The sequence below is a fragment of the Triturus cristatus genome, chromosome 4_1, assembly GCF_964204655.1.
Source record: "Triturus cristatus chromosome 4_1, aTriCri1.1, whole genome shotgun sequence".
Classification (NCBI taxonomy): Eukaryota; Metazoa; Chordata; class Amphibia; order Caudata; family Salamandridae; genus Triturus; species Triturus cristatus.
The window spans coordinates 107,600,700-107,617,030 of NC_140585.1; the positions used below are offsets into that span (position 1 = coordinate 107,600,700).

At 44.3% G+C, this 16,331-nt stretch overlaps 34 non-coding genes across 34 annotated transcripts; 10 read left to right on the top strand and 24 right to left on the bottom strand.

Moving 5' to 3' along the window:
- Positions 1 to 695: 695 nt before the first annotated feature.
- Positions 696 to 767, bottom strand: TRNAA-UGC (transfer RNA alanine (anticodon UGC)). Its single transcript has one exon. It is a non-coding gene; the product is annotated as a tRNA-Ala (tRNA).
- Positions 768 to 924: 157 nt separating this feature from the next.
- On the top strand, positions 925 to 997 carry TRNAM-CAU (transfer RNA methionine (anticodon CAU)). The gene has a single exon. It is a non-coding gene; the product is annotated as a tRNA-Met (tRNA).
- Positions 998 to 1,196: 199 nt separating this feature from the next.
- On the bottom strand, positions 1,197 to 1,268 carry TRNAA-UGC (transfer RNA alanine (anticodon UGC)). The gene has a single exon. It is a non-coding gene; the product is annotated as a tRNA-Ala (tRNA).
- A 129-nt stretch (positions 1,269 to 1,397) lies between these two features.
- Positions 1,398 to 1,483, bottom strand: TRNAY-GUA (transfer RNA tyrosine (anticodon GUA)). The gene is given in 2 exon segments: positions 1,398 to 1,433; positions 1,447 to 1,483. It is a non-coding gene; the product is annotated as a tRNA-Tyr (tRNA).
- Positions 1,484 to 2,251: 768 nt separating this feature from the next.
- TRNAA-UGC (transfer RNA alanine (anticodon UGC)) lies at positions 2,252 to 2,323 on the bottom strand. The gene has a single exon. It is a non-coding gene; the product is annotated as a tRNA-Ala (tRNA).
- A 157-nt stretch (positions 2,324 to 2,480) lies between these two features.
- Positions 2,481 to 2,553, top strand: TRNAM-CAU (transfer RNA methionine (anticodon CAU)). The gene has a single exon. It is a non-coding gene; the product is annotated as a tRNA-Met (tRNA).
- Positions 2,554 to 2,752: 199 nt separating this feature from the next.
- Positions 2,753 to 2,824, bottom strand: TRNAA-UGC (transfer RNA alanine (anticodon UGC)). Its single transcript has one exon. It is a non-coding gene; the product is annotated as a tRNA-Ala (tRNA).
- Positions 2,825 to 3,807: 983 nt separating this feature from the next.
- On the bottom strand, positions 3,808 to 3,879 carry TRNAA-UGC (transfer RNA alanine (anticodon UGC)). The gene has a single exon. It is a non-coding gene; the product is annotated as a tRNA-Ala (tRNA).
- A 157-nt stretch (positions 3,880 to 4,036) lies between these two features.
- On the top strand, positions 4,037 to 4,109 carry TRNAM-CAU (transfer RNA methionine (anticodon CAU)). The gene has a single exon. It is a non-coding gene; the product is annotated as a tRNA-Met (tRNA).
- A 199-nt stretch (positions 4,110 to 4,308) lies between these two features.
- Positions 4,309 to 4,380, bottom strand: TRNAA-UGC (transfer RNA alanine (anticodon UGC)). Its single transcript has one exon. It is a non-coding gene; the product is annotated as a tRNA-Ala (tRNA).
- A 983-nt stretch (positions 4,381 to 5,363) lies between these two features.
- On the bottom strand, positions 5,364 to 5,435 carry TRNAA-UGC (transfer RNA alanine (anticodon UGC)). Its single transcript has one exon. It is a non-coding gene; the product is annotated as a tRNA-Ala (tRNA).
- Positions 5,436 to 5,592: 157 nt separating this feature from the next.
- Positions 5,593 to 5,665, top strand: TRNAM-CAU (transfer RNA methionine (anticodon CAU)). Its single transcript has one exon. It is a non-coding gene; the product is annotated as a tRNA-Met (tRNA).
- A 199-nt stretch (positions 5,666 to 5,864) lies between these two features.
- On the bottom strand, positions 5,865 to 5,936 carry TRNAA-UGC (transfer RNA alanine (anticodon UGC)). Its single transcript has one exon. It is a non-coding gene; the product is annotated as a tRNA-Ala (tRNA).
- A 129-nt stretch (positions 5,937 to 6,065) lies between these two features.
- Positions 6,066 to 6,151, bottom strand: TRNAY-GUA (transfer RNA tyrosine (anticodon GUA)). The gene is given in 2 exon segments: positions 6,066 to 6,101; positions 6,115 to 6,151. It is a non-coding gene; the product is annotated as a tRNA-Tyr (tRNA).
- Positions 6,152 to 6,919: 768 nt separating this feature from the next.
- Positions 6,920 to 6,991, bottom strand: TRNAA-UGC (transfer RNA alanine (anticodon UGC)). Its single transcript has one exon. It is a non-coding gene; the product is annotated as a tRNA-Ala (tRNA).
- Positions 6,992 to 7,148: 157 nt separating this feature from the next.
- Positions 7,149 to 7,221, top strand: TRNAM-CAU (transfer RNA methionine (anticodon CAU)). The gene has a single exon. It is a non-coding gene; the product is annotated as a tRNA-Met (tRNA).
- Positions 7,222 to 7,420: 199 nt separating this feature from the next.
- Positions 7,421 to 7,492, bottom strand: TRNAA-UGC (transfer RNA alanine (anticodon UGC)). The gene has a single exon. It is a non-coding gene; the product is annotated as a tRNA-Ala (tRNA).
- Positions 7,493 to 7,621: 129 nt separating this feature from the next.
- TRNAY-GUA (transfer RNA tyrosine (anticodon GUA)) lies at positions 7,622 to 7,707 on the bottom strand. Its single transcript is given in 2 exon segments — positions 7,622 to 7,657; positions 7,671 to 7,707. It is a non-coding gene; the product is annotated as a tRNA-Tyr (tRNA).
- A 768-nt stretch (positions 7,708 to 8,475) lies between these two features.
- On the bottom strand, positions 8,476 to 8,547 carry TRNAA-UGC (transfer RNA alanine (anticodon UGC)). Its single transcript has one exon. It is a non-coding gene; the product is annotated as a tRNA-Ala (tRNA).
- Positions 8,548 to 8,704: 157 nt separating this feature from the next.
- TRNAM-CAU (transfer RNA methionine (anticodon CAU)) lies at positions 8,705 to 8,777 on the top strand. Its single transcript has one exon. It is a non-coding gene; the product is annotated as a tRNA-Met (tRNA).
- Positions 8,778 to 8,976: 199 nt separating this feature from the next.
- Positions 8,977 to 9,048, bottom strand: TRNAA-CGC (transfer RNA alanine (anticodon CGC)). The gene has a single exon. It is a non-coding gene; the product is annotated as a tRNA-Ala (tRNA).
- Positions 9,049 to 9,177: 129 nt separating this feature from the next.
- On the bottom strand, positions 9,178 to 9,263 carry TRNAY-GUA (transfer RNA tyrosine (anticodon GUA)). The gene is given in 2 exon segments: positions 9,178 to 9,213; positions 9,227 to 9,263. It is a non-coding gene; the product is annotated as a tRNA-Tyr (tRNA).
- A 768-nt stretch (positions 9,264 to 10,031) lies between these two features.
- On the bottom strand, positions 10,032 to 10,103 carry TRNAA-UGC (transfer RNA alanine (anticodon UGC)). Its single transcript has one exon. It is a non-coding gene; the product is annotated as a tRNA-Ala (tRNA).
- A 157-nt stretch (positions 10,104 to 10,260) lies between these two features.
- Positions 10,261 to 10,333, top strand: TRNAM-CAU (transfer RNA methionine (anticodon CAU)). Its single transcript has one exon. It is a non-coding gene; the product is annotated as a tRNA-Met (tRNA).
- A 199-nt stretch (positions 10,334 to 10,532) lies between these two features.
- Positions 10,533 to 10,604, bottom strand: TRNAA-CGC (transfer RNA alanine (anticodon CGC)). The gene has a single exon. It is a non-coding gene; the product is annotated as a tRNA-Ala (tRNA).
- Positions 10,605 to 11,587: 983 nt separating this feature from the next.
- TRNAA-UGC (transfer RNA alanine (anticodon UGC)) lies at positions 11,588 to 11,659 on the bottom strand. Its single transcript has one exon. It is a non-coding gene; the product is annotated as a tRNA-Ala (tRNA).
- Positions 11,660 to 11,816: 157 nt separating this feature from the next.
- Positions 11,817 to 11,889, top strand: TRNAM-CAU (transfer RNA methionine (anticodon CAU)). The gene has a single exon. It is a non-coding gene; the product is annotated as a tRNA-Met (tRNA).
- Positions 11,890 to 12,088: 199 nt separating this feature from the next.
- TRNAA-CGC (transfer RNA alanine (anticodon CGC)) lies at positions 12,089 to 12,160 on the bottom strand. The gene has a single exon. It is a non-coding gene; the product is annotated as a tRNA-Ala (tRNA).
- A 983-nt stretch (positions 12,161 to 13,143) lies between these two features.
- On the bottom strand, positions 13,144 to 13,215 carry TRNAA-UGC (transfer RNA alanine (anticodon UGC)). Its single transcript has one exon. It is a non-coding gene; the product is annotated as a tRNA-Ala (tRNA).
- Positions 13,216 to 13,372: 157 nt separating this feature from the next.
- Positions 13,373 to 13,445, top strand: TRNAM-CAU (transfer RNA methionine (anticodon CAU)). Its single transcript has one exon. It is a non-coding gene; the product is annotated as a tRNA-Met (tRNA).
- A 1,254-nt stretch (positions 13,446 to 14,699) lies between these two features.
- Positions 14,700 to 14,771, bottom strand: TRNAA-UGC (transfer RNA alanine (anticodon UGC)). The gene has a single exon. It is a non-coding gene; the product is annotated as a tRNA-Ala (tRNA).
- Positions 14,772 to 14,928: 157 nt separating this feature from the next.
- TRNAM-CAU (transfer RNA methionine (anticodon CAU)) lies at positions 14,929 to 15,001 on the top strand. Its single transcript has one exon. It is a non-coding gene; the product is annotated as a tRNA-Met (tRNA).
- A 199-nt stretch (positions 15,002 to 15,200) lies between these two features.
- TRNAA-CGC (transfer RNA alanine (anticodon CGC)) lies at positions 15,201 to 15,272 on the bottom strand. Its single transcript has one exon. It is a non-coding gene; the product is annotated as a tRNA-Ala (tRNA).
- A 983-nt stretch (positions 15,273 to 16,255) lies between these two features.
- TRNAA-UGC (transfer RNA alanine (anticodon UGC)) lies at positions 16,256 to 16,327 on the bottom strand. The gene has a single exon. It is a non-coding gene; the product is annotated as a tRNA-Ala (tRNA).
- Between the last annotated feature and the right edge of the window lie 4 nt (positions 16,328 to 16,331).

Genomic DNA, 16,331 nt, shown 5'->3' on the forward strand with positions numbered 1-16,331 from the left:
AGATCGATGAAAATCATGAACATTACCTGCAGCTCCCTCTCAAAGTCACCAGTTCTTAGAGCACACTGTAAGGTACGTCTTATCACCCCAAAGGAGGATTTCAGACCAAAGTTCATGTTCTGTCTTGGCTTGGGGATAAGCAGGGGTGCTCCAAATTTCAATTTTACAGAAAGGAAAGGAACTTTGATACAAAGACCTTGGGCAGCATTGGTGGCAAATGGATGGCTGCGCGGAACCATGAAAGAAATGACAGAAAGTTATGGGAGTCATTACTACGCACCCAGCATCAAGAACGTGCATTTTGGATGCATTTTCAAAAGGAAAGAGAACGGAAAAATCTGTAGATTGAAGGTGATTGAGATAAACAAAATATTCCGTTTTTCTAAAAGCTACTGTAAAGAGTCTCTGGTTTAGAAGAAGAACCCTTACCAATGATCAAGAGAGATGCGACAGATTTATATCATCAAAGCATTATGGTTGTCAAGATGAATCATCACTTTGATGTCTTCAACAAGTAGGATTCTTTTGATCTATAATCATCAAAAATGAGATAGCCCCATTTCATGGGATTTTTCAAGGCAAACGTCTGACAGATTAAGCGGGGTCCTCATCCCGGTTGGAGGACATATCTCTTCCTTCATCATGATGCCAGCCTAGCTTTCGGCCCAAAATCCAAGGTAAGCATGGCAAAAGTCTGGAGATGCCGGGGATTGAACCCGGGGCCTCATACATGCAAAGCATGCGCTCTACCACTGAGCTACATCCCCACTTCTGCAAGGTTTGACTGTATGATTGGAAACCCTGCATTGAACCGACGGCCACATCACCCCATTCGACTCTGCAGTATACAATGTCAGTCAGGAAAATCCTTCAGCCTTGTACCTGGATGATCTTCATGGTCTTATGTACAGATGCCTATATACAGCCTTCTTAGCGCAGTAGGCAGCGCGTCAGTCTCATAATCTGAAGGTCCTGAGTTCGATCCTCAGAGAGGGCATTTATTTCCTTCTTTTGGAATGCAAAATTCTCCGATTTTCTTGAAATGCGCAAACTATGCCTAGTTCAAAGATTTTTCCAAAGCAAATGTCTGACTATTTAAGTGGGGCTCTCACCCCAACTGCATGACAAACTTCTTCTTTCTGCATGATGGCAGGCTAGCCTTCTGGAAAAAAGCCAAGATAAGGAACAGAGGCTCCTGGAGATGCCGGGGATTGAACCCGGGACCTCATACATGCAAAGCATGCGCTCTACCACTGAGCTACATCCCCACTTTTGCACTCGAGCTGTTTGATGGATGCAAGGAATCCCTGAAACCCAGGGACTGCAAAGTCTCGATCATAATCAATGGAAGGTATTGTTTGAATAAAAGTGAAAGATATGGAAATCGAAGCAAAAAATCCTTCGAGCCGGATTTGAACCAGCGACCTAAGGATGTCTGACTTTATGCTACAGTCCTCCGCTCTACCAACTGAGCTATCGAAGGAGTGGCTGAAGTATCTTTCAGCGCTGTAATTATCTCTCGCTCAAGAAAGGTTGTGGGGGTGGGGATCAGGAGCAGATCGATGAAAATCATGAACATTACCTGCAGCTCCCTCTCAAAGTCACCAGTTCTTAGAGCACACTGTAAGGTACGTCTTATCACCCCAAAGGAGGATTTCAGACCAAAGTTCATGTTCTGTCTTGGCTTGGGGATAAGCAGGGGTGCTCCAAATTTCAATTTTACAGAAAGGAAAGGAACTTTGATACAAAGACCTTGGGCAGCATTGGTGGCAAATGGATGGCTGCGCGGAACCATGAAAGAAATGACAGAAAGTTATGGGAGTCATTACTACGCACCCAGCATCAAGAACGTGCATTTTGGATGCATTTTCAAAAGGAAAGAGAACGGAAAAATCTGTAGATTGAAGGTGATTGAGATAAACAAAATATTCCGTTTTTCTAAAAGCTACTGTAAAGAGTCTCTGGTTTAGAAGAAGAACCCTTACCAATGATCAAGAGAGATGCGACAGATTTCTATCATCAAAGCATTATGGTTGTCAAGATGAATCATCACTTTGATGTCTTCAACAAGTAGGATTCTTTTGATCTATAATCATCAAAAATGAGATAGCCCCATTTCATGGGATTTTTCAAGGCAAACGTCTGACAGATTAAGCGGGGTCCTCATCCCGGTTGGAGGACATATCTCTTCCTTCATCATGATGCCAGCCTAGCTTTCGGCCCAAAATCCAAGGTAAGCATGGCAAAAGTCTGGAGATGCCGGGGATTGAACCCGGGGCCTCATACATGCAAAGCATGCGCTCTACCACTGAGCTACATCCCCACTTCTGCAAGGTTTGACTGTATGATTGGAAACCCTGCATTGAACCGACGGCCACATCACCCCATTCGACTCTGCAGTATACAATGTCAGTCAGGAAAATCCTTCAGCCTTGTACCTGGATGATCTTCATGGTCTTATGTACAGATGCCTATATACAGCCTTCTTAGCGCAGTAGGCAGCGCGTCAGTCTCATAATCTGAAGGTCCTGAGTTCGATCCTCAGAGAGGGCATTTATTTCCTTCTTTTGGAATGCAAAATTCTCCGATTTTCTTGAAATGCGCAAACTATGCCTAGTTCAAAGATTTTTCCAAAGCAAATGTCTGACTATTTAAGTGGGGCTCTCACCCCAACTGCATGACAAACTTCTTCTTTCTGCATGATGGCAGGCTAGCCTTCTGGAAAAAAGCCAAGATAAGGAACAGAGGCTCCTGGAGATGCCGGGGATTGAACCCGGGACCTCATACATGCAAAGCATGCGCTCTACCACTGAGCTACATCCCCACTTTTGCCCTCGAGCTGTTTGATGGATGCAAGGAATCCCTGAAACCCAGGGACTGCAAAGTCTCGATCATAATCAATGGAAGGTATTGTTTGAATAAAAGTGAAATATATGGAAATCGAAGCAAAAAATCCTTCGAGCCGGATTTGAACCAGCGACCTAAGGATGTCTGACTTTATGCTACAGTCCTCCGCTCTACCAACTGAGCTATAGAAGGAGTGGCTGAAGTATCTTTCAGCGCTGTAATTATCTCTCGCTCAAGAAAGGTTGTGGGGGTGGGGATCAGGAGCAGATCGATGAAAATCATGAACATTACCTGCAGCTCCCTCTCAAAGTCACCAGTTCTTAGAGCACACTGTAAGGTACGTCTTATCACCCCAAAGGAGGATTTCAGACCAAAGTTCATGTTCTGTCTTGGCTTGGGGATAAGCAGGGGTGCTCCAAATTTCAATTTTACAGAAAGGAAAGGAACTTTGATACAAAGACCTTGGGCAGCATTGGTGGCAAATGGATGGCTGCGCGGAACCATGAAAGAAATGACAGAAAGTTATGGGAGTCATTACTACGCACCCAGCATCAAGAACGTGCATTTTGGATGCATTTTCAAAAGGAAAGAGAACGGAAAAATCTGTAGATTGAAGGTGATTGAGATAAACAAAATATTCCGTTTTTCTAAAAGCTACTGTAAAGAGTCTCTGGTTTAGAAGAAGAACCCTTACCAATGATCAAGAGAGATGCGACAGATTTATATCATCAAAGCATTATGGTTGTCAAGATGAATCATCACTTTGATGTCTTCAACAAGTAGGATTCTTTTGATCTATAATCATCAAAAATGAGATAGCCCCATTTCATGGGATTTTTCAAGGCAAACGTCTGACAGATTAAGCGGGGTCCTCATCCCGGTTGGAGGACATATCTCTTCCTTCATCATGATGCCAGCCTAGCTTTCGGCCCAAAATCCAAGGTAAGCATGGCAAAAGTCTGGAGATGCCGGGGATTGAACCCGGGGCCTCATACATGCAAAGCATGCGCTCTACCACTGAGCTACATCCCCACTTCTGCAAGGTTTGACTGTATGATTGGAAACCCTGCATTGAACCGACGGCCACATCACCCCATTCGACTCTGCAGTATACAATGTCAGTCAGGAAAATCCTTCAGCCTTGTACCTGGATGATCTTCATGGTCTTATGTACAGATGCCTATATACAGCCTTCTTAGCGCAGTAGGCAGCGCGTCAGTCTCATAATCTGAAGGTCCTGAGTTCGATCCTCAGAGAGGGCATTTATTTCCTTCTTTTGGAATGCAAAATTCTCCGATTTTCTTGAAATGCGCAAACTATGCCTAGTTCAAAGATTTTTCCAAAGCAAATGTCTGACTATTTAAGTGGGGCTCTCACCCCAACTGCATGACAAACTTCTTCTTTCTGCATGATGGCAGGCTAGCCTTCTGGAAAAAAGCCAAGATAAGGAACAGAGGCTCCTGGAGATGCCGGGGATTGAACCCGGGACCTCATACATGCAAAGCATGCGCTCTACCACTGAGCTACATCCCCACTTTTGCACTCGAGCTGTTTGATGGATGCAAGGAATCCCTGAAACCCAGGGACTGCAAAGTCTCGATCATAATCAATGGAAGGTATTGTTTGAATAAAAGTGAAAGATATGGAAATCGAAGCAAAAAATCCTTCGAGCCGGATTTGAACCAGCGACCTAAGGATGTCTGACTTTATGCTACAGTCCTCCGCTCTACCAACTGAGCTATAGAAGGAGTGGCTGAAGTATCTTTCAGCGCTGTAATTATCTCTCGCTCAAGAAAGGTTGTGGGGGTGGGGATCAGGAGCAGATCGATGAAAATCATGAACATTACCTGCAGCTCCCTCTCAAAGTCACCAGTTCTTAGAGCACACTGTAAGGTACGTCTTATCACCCCAAAGGAGGATTTCAGACCAAAGTTCATGTTCTGTCTTGGCTTGGGGATAAGCAGGGGTGCTCCAAATTTCAATTTTACAGAAAGGAAAGGAACTTTGATACAAAGACCTTGGGCAGCATTGGTGGCAAATGGATGGCTGCGCGGAACCATGAAAGAAATGACAGAAAGTTATGGGAGTCATTACTACGCACCCAGCATCAAGAACGTGCATTTTGGATGCATTTTCAAAAGGAAAGAGAACGGAAAAATCTGTAGATTGAAGGTGATTGAGATAAACAAAATATTCCGTTTTTCTAAAAGCTACTGTAAAGAGTCTCTGGTTTAGAAGAAGAACCCTTACCAATGATCAAGAGAGATGCGACAGATTTATATCATCAAAGCATTATGGTTGTCAAGATGAATCATCACTTTGATGTCTTCAACAAGTAGGATTCTTTTGATCTATAATCATCAAAAATGAGATAGCCCCATTTCATGGGATTTTTCAAGGCAAACGTCTGACAGATTAAGCGGGGTCCTCATCCCGGTTGGAGGACATATCTCTTCCTTCATCATGATGCCAGCCTAGCTTTCGGCCCAAAATCCAAGGTAAGCATGGCAAAAGTCTGGAGATGCCGGGGATTGAACCCGGGGCCTCATACATGCAAAGCATGCGCTCTACCACTGAGCTACATCCCCACTTCTGCAAGGTTTGACTGTATGATTGGAAACCCTGCATTGAACCGACGGCCACATCACCCCATTCGACTCTGCAGTATACAATGTCAGTCAGGAAAATCCTTCAGCCTTGTACCTGGATGATCTTCATGGTCTTATGTACAGATGCCTATATACAGCCTTCTTAGCGCAGTAGGCAGCGCGTCAGTCTCATAATCTGAAGGTCCTGAGTTCGATCCTCAGAGAGGGCATTTATTTCCTTCTTTTGGAATGCAAAATTCTCCGATTTTCTTGAAATGCGCAAACTATGCCTAGTTCAAAGATTTTTCCAAAGCAAATGTCTGACTATTTAAGTGGGGCTCTCACCCCAACTGCATGACAAACTTCTTCTTTCTGCATGATGGCAGGCTAGCCTTCTGGAAAAAAGCCAAGATAAGGAACAGAGGCTCCTGGAGATGCCGGGGATTGAACCCGGGACCTCATACATGCAAAGCATGCGCTCTACCACTGAGCTACATCCCCACTTTTGCACTCGAGCTGTTTGATGGATGCAAGGAATCCCTGAAACCCAGGGACTGCAAAGTCTCGATCATAATCAATGGAAGGTATTGTTTGAATAAAAGTGAAATATATGGAAATCGAAGCACAAAATCCTTCGAGCCGGATTTGAACCAGCGACCTAAGGATGTCTGACTTTATGCTACAGTCCTCCGCTCTACCAACTGAGCTATCGAAGGAGTGGCTGAAGTATCTTTCAGCGCTGTAATTATCTCTCGCTCAAGAAAGGTTGTGGGGGTGGGGATCAGGAGCAGATCGATGAAAATCATGAACATTACCTGCAGCTCCCTCTCAAAGTCACCAGTTCTTAGAGCACACTGTAAGGTACGTCTTATCACCCCAAAGGAGGATTTCAGACCAAAGTTCATGTTCTGTCTTGGCTTGGGGATAAGCAGGGGTGCTCCAAATTTCAATTTTACAGAAAGGAAAGGAACTTTGATACAAAGACCTTGGGCAGCATTGGTGGCAAATGGATGGCTGCGCGGAACCATGAAAGAAATGACAGAAAGTTATGGGAGTCATTACTACGCACCCAGCATCAAGAACGTGCATTTTGGATGCATTTTCAAAAGGAAAGAGAACGGAAAAATCTGTAGATTGAAGGTGATTGAGATAAACAAAATATTCCGTTTTTCTAAAAGCTACTGTAAAGAGTCTCTGGTTTAGAAGAAGAACCCTTACCAATGATCAAGAGAGATGCGACAGATTTATATCATCAAAGCATTATGGTTGTCAAGATGAATCATCACTTTGATGTCTTCAACAAGTAGGATTCTTTTGATCTATAATCATCAAAAATGAGATAGCCCCATTTCATGGGATTTTTCAAGGCAAACGTCTGACAGATTAAGCGGGGTCCTCATCCCGGTTGGAGGACATATCTCTTCCTTCATCATGATGCCAGCCTAGCTTTCGGCCCAAAATCCAAGGTAAGCATGGCAAAAGTCTGGAGATGCCGGGGATTGAACCCGGGGCCTCATACATGCAAAGCATGCGCTCTACCACTGAGCTACATCCCCACTTCTGCAAGGTTTGACTGTATGATTGGAAACCCTGCATTGAACCGACGGCCACATCACCCCATTCGACTCTGCAGTATACAATGTCAGTCAGGAAAATCCTTCAGCCTTGTACCTGGATGATCTTCATGGTCTTATGTACAGATGCCTATATACAGCCTTCTTAGCGCAGTAGGCAGCGCGTCAGTCTCATAATCTGAAGGTCCTGAGTTCGATCCTCAGAGAGGGCATTTATTTCCTTCTTTTGGAATGCAAAATTCTCCGATTTTCTTGAAATGCGCAAACTATGCCTAGTTCAAAGATTTTTCCAAAGCAAATGTCTGACTATTTAAGTGGGGCTCTCACCCCAACTGCATGACAAACTTCTTCTTTCTGCATGATGGCAGGCTAGCCTTCTGGAAAAAAGCCAAGATAAGGAACAGAGGCTCCTGGAGATGCCGGGGATTGAACCCGGGACCTCATACATGCAAAGCATGCGCTCTACCACTGAGCTACATCCCCACTTTTGCACTCGAGCTGTTTGATGGATGCAAGGAATCCCTGAAACCCAGGGACTGCAAAGTCTCGATCATAATCAATGGAAGGTATTGTTTGAATAAAAGTGAAAGATATGGAAATCGAAGCAAAAAATCCTTCGAGCCGGATTTGAACCAGCGACCTAAGGATGTCTGACTTTATGCTACAGTCCTCCGCTCTACCAACTGAGCTATCGAAGGAGTGGCTGAAGTATCTTTCAGCGCTGTAATTATCTCTCGCTCAAGAAAGGTTGTGGGGGTGGGGATCAGGAGCAGATCGATGAAAATCATGAACATTACCTGCAGCTCCCTCTCAAAGTCACCAGTTCTTAGAGCACACTGTAAGGTACGTCTTATCACCCCAAAGGAGGATTTCAGACCAAAGTTCATGTTCTGTCTTGGCTTGGGGATAAGCAGGGGTGCTCCAAATTTCAATTTTACAGAAAGGAAAGGAACTTTGATACAAAGACCTTGGGCAGCATTGGTGGCAAATGGATGGCTGCGCGGAACCATGAAAGAAATGACAGAAAGTTATGGGAGTCATTACTACGCACCCAGCATCAAGAACGTGCATTTTGGATGCATTTTCAAAAGGAAAGAGAACGGAAAAATCTGTAGATTGAAGGTGATTGAGATAAACAAAATATTCCGTTTTTCTAAAAGCTACTGTAAAGAGTCTCTGGTTTAGAAGAAGAACCCTTACCAATGATCAAGAGAGATGCGACAGATTTCTATCATCAAAGCATTATGGTTGTCAAGATGAATCATCACTTTGATGTCTTCAACAAGTAGGATTCTTTTGATCTATAATCATCAAAAATGAGATAGCCCCATTTCATGGGATTTTTCAAGGCAAACGTCTGACAGATTAAGCGGGGTCCTCATCCCGGTTGGAGGACATATCTCTTCCTTCATCATGATGCCAGCCTAGCTTTCGGCCCAAAATCCAAGGTAAGCATGGCAAAAGTCTGGAGATGCCGGGGATTGAACCCGGGGCCTCATACATGCAAAGCATGCGCTCTACCACTGAGCTACATCCCCACTTCTGCAAGGTTTGACTGTATGATTGGAAACCCTGCATTGAACCGACGGCCACATCACCCCATTCGACTCTGCAGTATACAATGTCAGTCAGGAAAATCCTTCAGCCTTGTACCTGGATGATCTTCATGGTCTTATGTACAGATGCCTATATACAGCCTTCTTAGCGCAGTAGGCAGCGCGTCAGTCTCATAATCTGAAGGTCCTGAGTTCGATCCTCAGAGAGGGCATTTATTTCCTTCTTTTGGAATGCAAAATTCTCCGATTTTCTTGAAATGCGCAAACTATGCCTAGTTCAAAGATTTTTCCAAAGCAAATGTCTGACTATTTAAGTGGGGCTCTCACCCCAACTGCATGACAAACTTCTTCTTTCTGCATGATGGCAGGCTAGCCTTCTGGAAAAAAGCCAAGATAAGGAACAGAGGCTCCTGGAGATGCCGGGGATTGAACCCGGGACCTCATACATGCGAAGCATGCGCTCTACCACTGAGCTACATCCCCACTTTTGCACTCGAGCTGTTTGATGGATGCAAGGAATCCCTGAAACCCAGGGACTGCAAAGTCTCGATCATAATCAATGGAAGGTATTGTTTGAATAAAAGTGAAATATATGGAAATCGAAGCACAAAATCCTTCGAGCCGGATTTGAACCAGCGACCTAAGGATGTCTGACTTTATGCTACAGTCCTCCGCTCTACCAACTGAGCTATCGAAGGAGTGGCTGAAGTATCTTTCAGCGCTGTAATTATCTCTCGCTCAAGAAAGGTTGTGGGGGTGGGGATCAGGAGCAGATCGATGAAAATCATGAACATTACCTGCAGCTCCCTCTCAAAGTCACCAGTTCTTAGAGCACACTGTAAGGTACGTCTTATCACCCCAAAGGAGGATTTCAGACCAAAGTTCATGTTCTGTCTTGGCTTGGGGATAAGCAGGGGTGCTCCAAATTTCAATTTTACAGAAAGGAAAGGAACTTTGATACAAAGACCTTGGGCAGCATTGGTGGCAAATGGATGGCTGCGCGGAACCATGAAAGAAATGACAGAAAGTTATGGGAGTCATTACTACGCACCCAGCATCAAGAACGTGCATTTTGGATGCATTTTCAAAAGGAAAGAGAACGGAAAAATCTGTAGATTGAAGGTGATTGAGATAAACAAAATATTCCGTTTTTCTAAAAGCTACTGTAAAGAGTCTCTGGTTTAGAAGAAGAACCCTTACCAATGATCAAGAGAGATGCGACAGATTTCTATCATCAAAGCATTATGGTTGTCAAGATGAATCATCACTTTGATGTCTTCAACAAGTAGGATTCTTTTGATCTATAATGATCAAAAATGAGATAGCCCCATTTCATGGGATTTTTCAAGGCAAACGTCTGACAGATTAAGCGGGGTCCTCATCCCGGTTGGAGGACATATCTCTTCCTTCATCATGATGCCAGCCTAGCTTTCGGCCCAAAATCCAAGGTAAGCATGGCAAAAGTCTGGAGATGCCGGGGATTGAACCCGGGGCCTCATACATGCAAAGCATGCGCTCTACCACTGAGCTACATCCCCACTTCTGCAAGGTTTGACTGTATGATTGGAAACCCTGCATTGAACCGACGGCCACATCACCCCATTCGACTCTGCAGTATACAATGTCAGTCAGGAAAATCCTTCAGCCTTGTACCTGGATGATCTTCATGGTCTTATGTACAGATGCCTATATACAGCCTTCTTAGCGCAGTAGGCAGCGCGTCAGTCTCATAATCTGAAGGTCCTGAGTTCGATCCTCAGAGAGGGCATTTATTTCCTTCTTTTGGAATGCAAAATTCTCCGATTTTCTTGAAATGCGCAAACTATGCCTAGTTCAAAGATTTTTCCAAAGCAAATGTCTGACTATTTAAGTGGGGCTCTCACCCCAACTGCATGACAAACTTCTTCTTTCTGCATGATGGCAGGCTAGCCTTCTGGAAAAAAGCCAAGATAAGGAACAGAGGCTCCTGGAGATGCCGGGGATTGAACCCGGGACCTCATACATGCGAAGCATGCGCTCTACCACTGAGCTACATCCCCACTTTTGCCCTCGAGCTGTTTGATGGATGCAAGGAATCCCTGAAACCCAGGGACTGCAAAGTCTCGATCATAATCAATGGAAGGTATTGTTTGAATAAAAGTGAAATATATGGAAATCGAAGCAAAAAATCCTTCGAGCCGGATTTGAACCAGCGACATAAGGATGTCTGACTTTATGCTACAGTCCTCCGCTCTACCAACTGAGCTATAGAAGGAGTGGCTGAAGTATCTTTCAGCGCTGTAATTATCTCTCGCTCAAGAAAGGTTGTGGGGGTGGGGATCAGGAGCAGATCGATGAAAATCATGAACATTACCTGCAGCTCCCTCTCAAAGTCACCAGTTCTTAGAGCACACTGTAAGGTACGTCTTATCACCCCAAAGGAGGATTTCAGACCAAAGTTCATGTTCTGTCTTGGCTTGGGGATAAGCAGGGGTGCTCCAAATTTCAATTTTACAGAAAGGAAAGGAACTTTGATACAAAGACCTTGGGCAGCATTGGTGGCAAATGGATGGCTGCGCGGAACCATGAAAGAAATGACAGAAAGTTATGGGAGTCATTACTACGCACCCAGCATCAAGAACGTGCATTTTGGATGCATTTTCAAAAGGAAAGAGAACGGAAAAATCTGTAGATTGAAGGTGATTGAGATAAACAAAATATTCCGTTTTTCTAAAAGCTACTGTAAAGAGTCTCTGGTTTAGAAGAAGAACCCTTACCAATGATCAAGAGAGATGCGACAGATTTCTATCATCAAAGCATTATGGTTGTCAAGATGAATCATCACTTTGATGTCTTCAACAAGTAGGATTCTTTTGATCTATAATCATCAAAAATGAGATAGCCCCATTTCATGGGATTTTTCAAGGCAAACGTCTGACAGATTAAGCGGGGTCCTCATCCCGGTTGGAGGACATATCTCTTCCTTCATCATGATGCCAGCCTAGCTTTCGGCCCAAAATCCAAGGTAAGCATGGCAAAAGTCTGGAGATGCCGGGGATTGAACCCGGGGCCTCATACATGCAAAGCATGCGCTCTACCACTGAGCTACATCCCCACTTCTGCAAGGTTTGACTGTATGATTGGAAACCCTGCATTGAACCGACGGCCACATCACCCCATTCGACTCTGCAGTATACAATGTCAGTCAGGAAAATCCTTCAGCCTTGTACCTGGATGATCTTCATGGTCTTATGTACAGATGCCTATATACAGCCTTCTTAGCGCAGTAGGCAGCGCGTCAGTCTCATAATCTGAAGGTCCTGAGTTCGATCCTCAGAGAGGGCATTTATTTCCTTCTTTTGGAATGCAAAATTCTCCGATTTTCTTGAAATGCGCAAACTATGCCTAGTTCAAAGATTTTTCCAAAGCAAATGTCTGACTATTTAAGTGGGGCTCTCACCCCAACTGCATGACAAACTTCTTCTTTCTGCATGATGGCAGGCTAGCCTTCTGGAAAAAAGCCAAGATAAGGAACAGAGGCTCCTGGAGATGCCGGGGATTGAACCCGGGACCTCATACATGCGAAGCATGCGCTCTACCACTGAGCTACATCCCCACTTTTGCCCTCGAGCTGTTTGATGGATGCAAGGAATCCCTGAAACCCAGGGACTGCAAAGTCTCGATCATAATCAATGGAAGGTATTGTTTGAATAAAAGTGAAATATATGGAAATCGAAGCAAAAAATCCTTCGAGCCGGATTTGAACCAGCGACCTAAGGATGTCTGACTTTATGCTACAGTCCTCCGCTCTACCAACTGAGCTATAGAAGGAGTGGCTGAAGTATCTTTCAGCGCTGTAATTATCTCTCGCTCAAGAAAGGTTGTGGGGGTGGGGATCAGGAGCAGATCGATGAAAATCATGAACATTACCTGCAGCTCCCTCTCAAAGTCACCAGTTCTTAGAGCACACTGTAAGGTACGTCTTATCACCCCAAAGGAGGATTTCAGACCAAAGTTCATGTTCTGTCTTGGCTTGGGGATAAGCAGGGGTGCTCCAAATTTCAATTTTACAGAAAGGAAAGGAACTTTGATACAAAGACCTTGGGCAGCATTGGTGGCAAATGGATGGCTGCGCGGAACCATGAAAGAAATGACAGAAAGTTATGGGAGTCATTACTACGCACCCAGCATCAAGAACGTGCATTTTGGATGCATTTTCAAAAGGAAAGAGAACGGAAAAATCTGTAGATTGAAGGTGATTGAGATAAACAAAATATTCCGTTTTTCTAAAAGCTACTGTAAAGAGTCTCTGGTTTAGAAGAAGAACCCTTACCAATGATCAAGAGAGATGCGACAGATTTATATCATCAAAGCATTATGGTTGTCAAGATGAATCATCACTTTGATGTCTTCAACAAGTAGGATTCTTTTGATCTATAATCATCAAAAATGAGATAGCCCCATTTCATGGGATTTTTCAAGGCAAACGTCTGACAGATTAAGCGGGGTCCTCATCCCGGTTGGAGGACATATCTCTTCCTTCATCATGATGCCAGCCTAGCTTTCGGCCCAAAATCCAAGGTAAGCATGGCAAAAGTCTGGAGATGCCGGGGATTGAACCCGGGGCCTCATACATGCAAAGCATGCGCTCTACCACTGAGCTACATCCCCACTTCTGCAAGGTTTGACTGTATGATTGGAAACCCTGCATTGAACCGACGGCCACATCACCCCATTCGACTCTGCAGTATACAATGTCAGTCAGGAAAATCCTTCAGCCTTGTACCTGGATGATCTTCATGGTCTTATGTACAGATGCCTATATACAGCCTTCTTAGCGCAGTAGGCAGCGCGTCAGTCTCATAATCTGAAGGTCCTGAGTTCGATCCTCAGAGAGGGCATTTATTTCCTTCTTTTGGAATGCAAAATTCTCCGATTTTCTTGAAATGCGCAAACTATGCCTAGTTCAAAGATTTTTCCAAAGCAAATGTCTGACTATTTAAGTGGGGCTCTCACCCCAACTGCATGACAAACTTCTTCTTTCTGCATGATGGCAGGCTAGCCTTCTGGAAAAAAGCCAAGATAAGGAACAGAGGCTCCTGGAGATGCTGGGGATTGAACCCGGGACCTCATACATGCAAAGCATGCGCTCTACCACTGAGCTACATCCCCACTTTTGCCCTCGAGCTGTTTGATGGATGCAAGGAATCCCTGAAACCCAGGGACTGCAAAGTCTCGATCATAATCAATGGAAGGTATTGTTTGAATAAAAGTGAAATATATGGAAATCGAAGCAAAAAATCCTTCGAGCCGGATTTGAACCAGCGACCTAAGGATGTCTGACTTTATGCTACAGTCCTCCGCTCTACCAACTGAGCTATAGAAGGAGTGGCTGAAGTATCTTTCAGCGCTGTAATTATCTCTCGCTCAAGAAAGGTTGTGGGGGTGGGGATCAGGAGCAGATCGATGAAAATCATGAACATTACCTGCAGCTCCCTCTCAAAGTCACCAGTTCTTAGAGCACACTGTAAGGTACGTCTTATCACCCCAAAGGAGGATTTCAGACCAAAGTTCATGTTCTGTCTTGGCTTGGGGATAAGCAGGGGTGCTCCAAATTTCAATTTTACAGAAAGGAAAGGAACTTTGATACAAAGACCTTGGGCAGCATTGGTGGCAAATGGATGGCTGCGCGGAACCATGAAAGAAATGACAGAAAGTTATGGGAGTCATTACTACGCACCCAGCATCAAGAACGTGCATTTTGGATGCATTTTCAAAAGGAAAGAGAACGGAAAAATCTGTAGATTGAAGGTGATTGAGATAAACAAAATATTCCGTTTTTCTAAAAGCTACTGTAAAGAGTCTCTGGTTTAGAAGAAGAACCCTTACCAATGATCAAGAGAGATGCGACAGATTTATATCATCAAAGCATTATGGTTGTCAAGATGAATCATCACTTTGATGTCTTCAACAAGTAGGATTCTTTTGATCTATAATCATCAAAAATGAGATAGCCCCATTTCATGGGATTTTTCAAGGCAAACGTCTGACAGATTAAGCGGGGTCCTCATCCCGGTTGGAGGACATATCTCTTCCTTCATCATGATGCCAGCCTAGCTTTCGGCCCAAAATCCAAGGTAAGCATGGCAAAAGTCTGGAGATGCCGGGGATTGAACCCGGGGCCTCATACATGCAAAGCATGCGCTCTACCACTGAGCTACATCCCCACTTCTGCAAGGTTTGACTGTATGATTGGAAACCCTGCATTGAACCGACGGCCACATCACCCCATTCGACTCTGCAGTATACAATGTCAGTCAGGAAAATCCTTCAGCCTTGTACCTGGATGATCTTCATGGTCTTATGTACAGATGCCTATATACAGCCTTCTTAGCGCAGTAGGCAGCGCGTCAGTCTCATAATCTGAAGGTCCTGAGTTCGATCCTCAGAGAGGGCATTTATTTCCTTCTTTTGGAATGCAAAATTCTCCGATTTTCTTGAAATGCGCAAACTATGCCTAGTTCAAAGATTTTTCCAAAGCAAATGTCTGACTATTTAAGTGGGGCTCTCACCCCAACTGCATGACAAACTTCTTCTTTCTGCATGATGGCAGGCTAGCCTTCTGGAAAAAAGCCAAGATAAGGAACAGAGGCTCCTGGAGATGCCGGGGATTGAACCCGGGACCTCATACATGCGAAGCATGCGCTCTACCACTGAGCTACATCCCCACTTTTGCCCTCGAGCTGTTTGATGGATGCAAGGAATCCCTGAAACCCAGGGACTGCAAAGTCTCGATCATAATCAATGGAAGGTATTGTTTGAATAAAAGTGAAATATATGGAAATCGAAGCAAAAAATCCTTCGAGCCGGATTTGAACCAGCGACATAAGGATGTCTGACTTTATGCTACAGTCCTCCGCTCTACCAACTGAGCTATAGAAGGAGTGGCTGAAGTATCTTTCAGCGCTGTAATTATCTCTCGCTCAAGAAAGGTTGTGGGGGTGGGGATCAGGAGCAGATCGATGAAAATCATGAACATTACCTGCAGCTCCCTCTCAAAGTCACCAGTTCTTAGAGCACACTGTAAGGTACGTCTTATCACCCCAAAGGAGGATTTCAGACCAAAGTTCATGTTCTGTCTTGGCTTGGGGATAAGCAGGGGTGCTCCAAATTTCAATTTTACAGAAAGGAAAGGAACTTTGATACAAAGACCTTGGGCAGCATTGGTGGCAAATGGATGGCTGCGCGGAACCATGAAAGAAATGACAGAAAGTTATGGGAGTCATTACTACGCACCCAGCATCAAGAACGTGCATTTTGGATGCATTTTCAAAAGGAAAGAGAACGGAAAAATCTGTAGATTGAAGGTGATTGAGATAAACAAAATATTCCGTTTTTCTAAAAGCTACTGTAAAGAGTCTCTGGTTTAGAAGAAGAACCCTTACCAATGATCAAGAGAGATGCGACAGATTTCTATCATCAAAGCATTATGGTTGTCAAGATGAATCATCACTTTGATGTCTTCAACAAGTAGGATTCTTTTGATCTATAATCATCAAAAATGAGATAGCCCCATTTCATGGGATTTTTCAAGGCAAACGTCTGACAGATTAAGCGGGGTCCTCATCCCGGTTGGAGGACATATCTCTTCCTTCATCATGATGCCAGCCTAGCTTTCGGCCCAAAATCCAAGGTAAGCATGGCAAAAGTCTGGAGATGCCGGGGATTGAACCCGGGGCCTCATACATGCAAAGCATGCGCTCTACCACTGAGCTACATCCCCACTT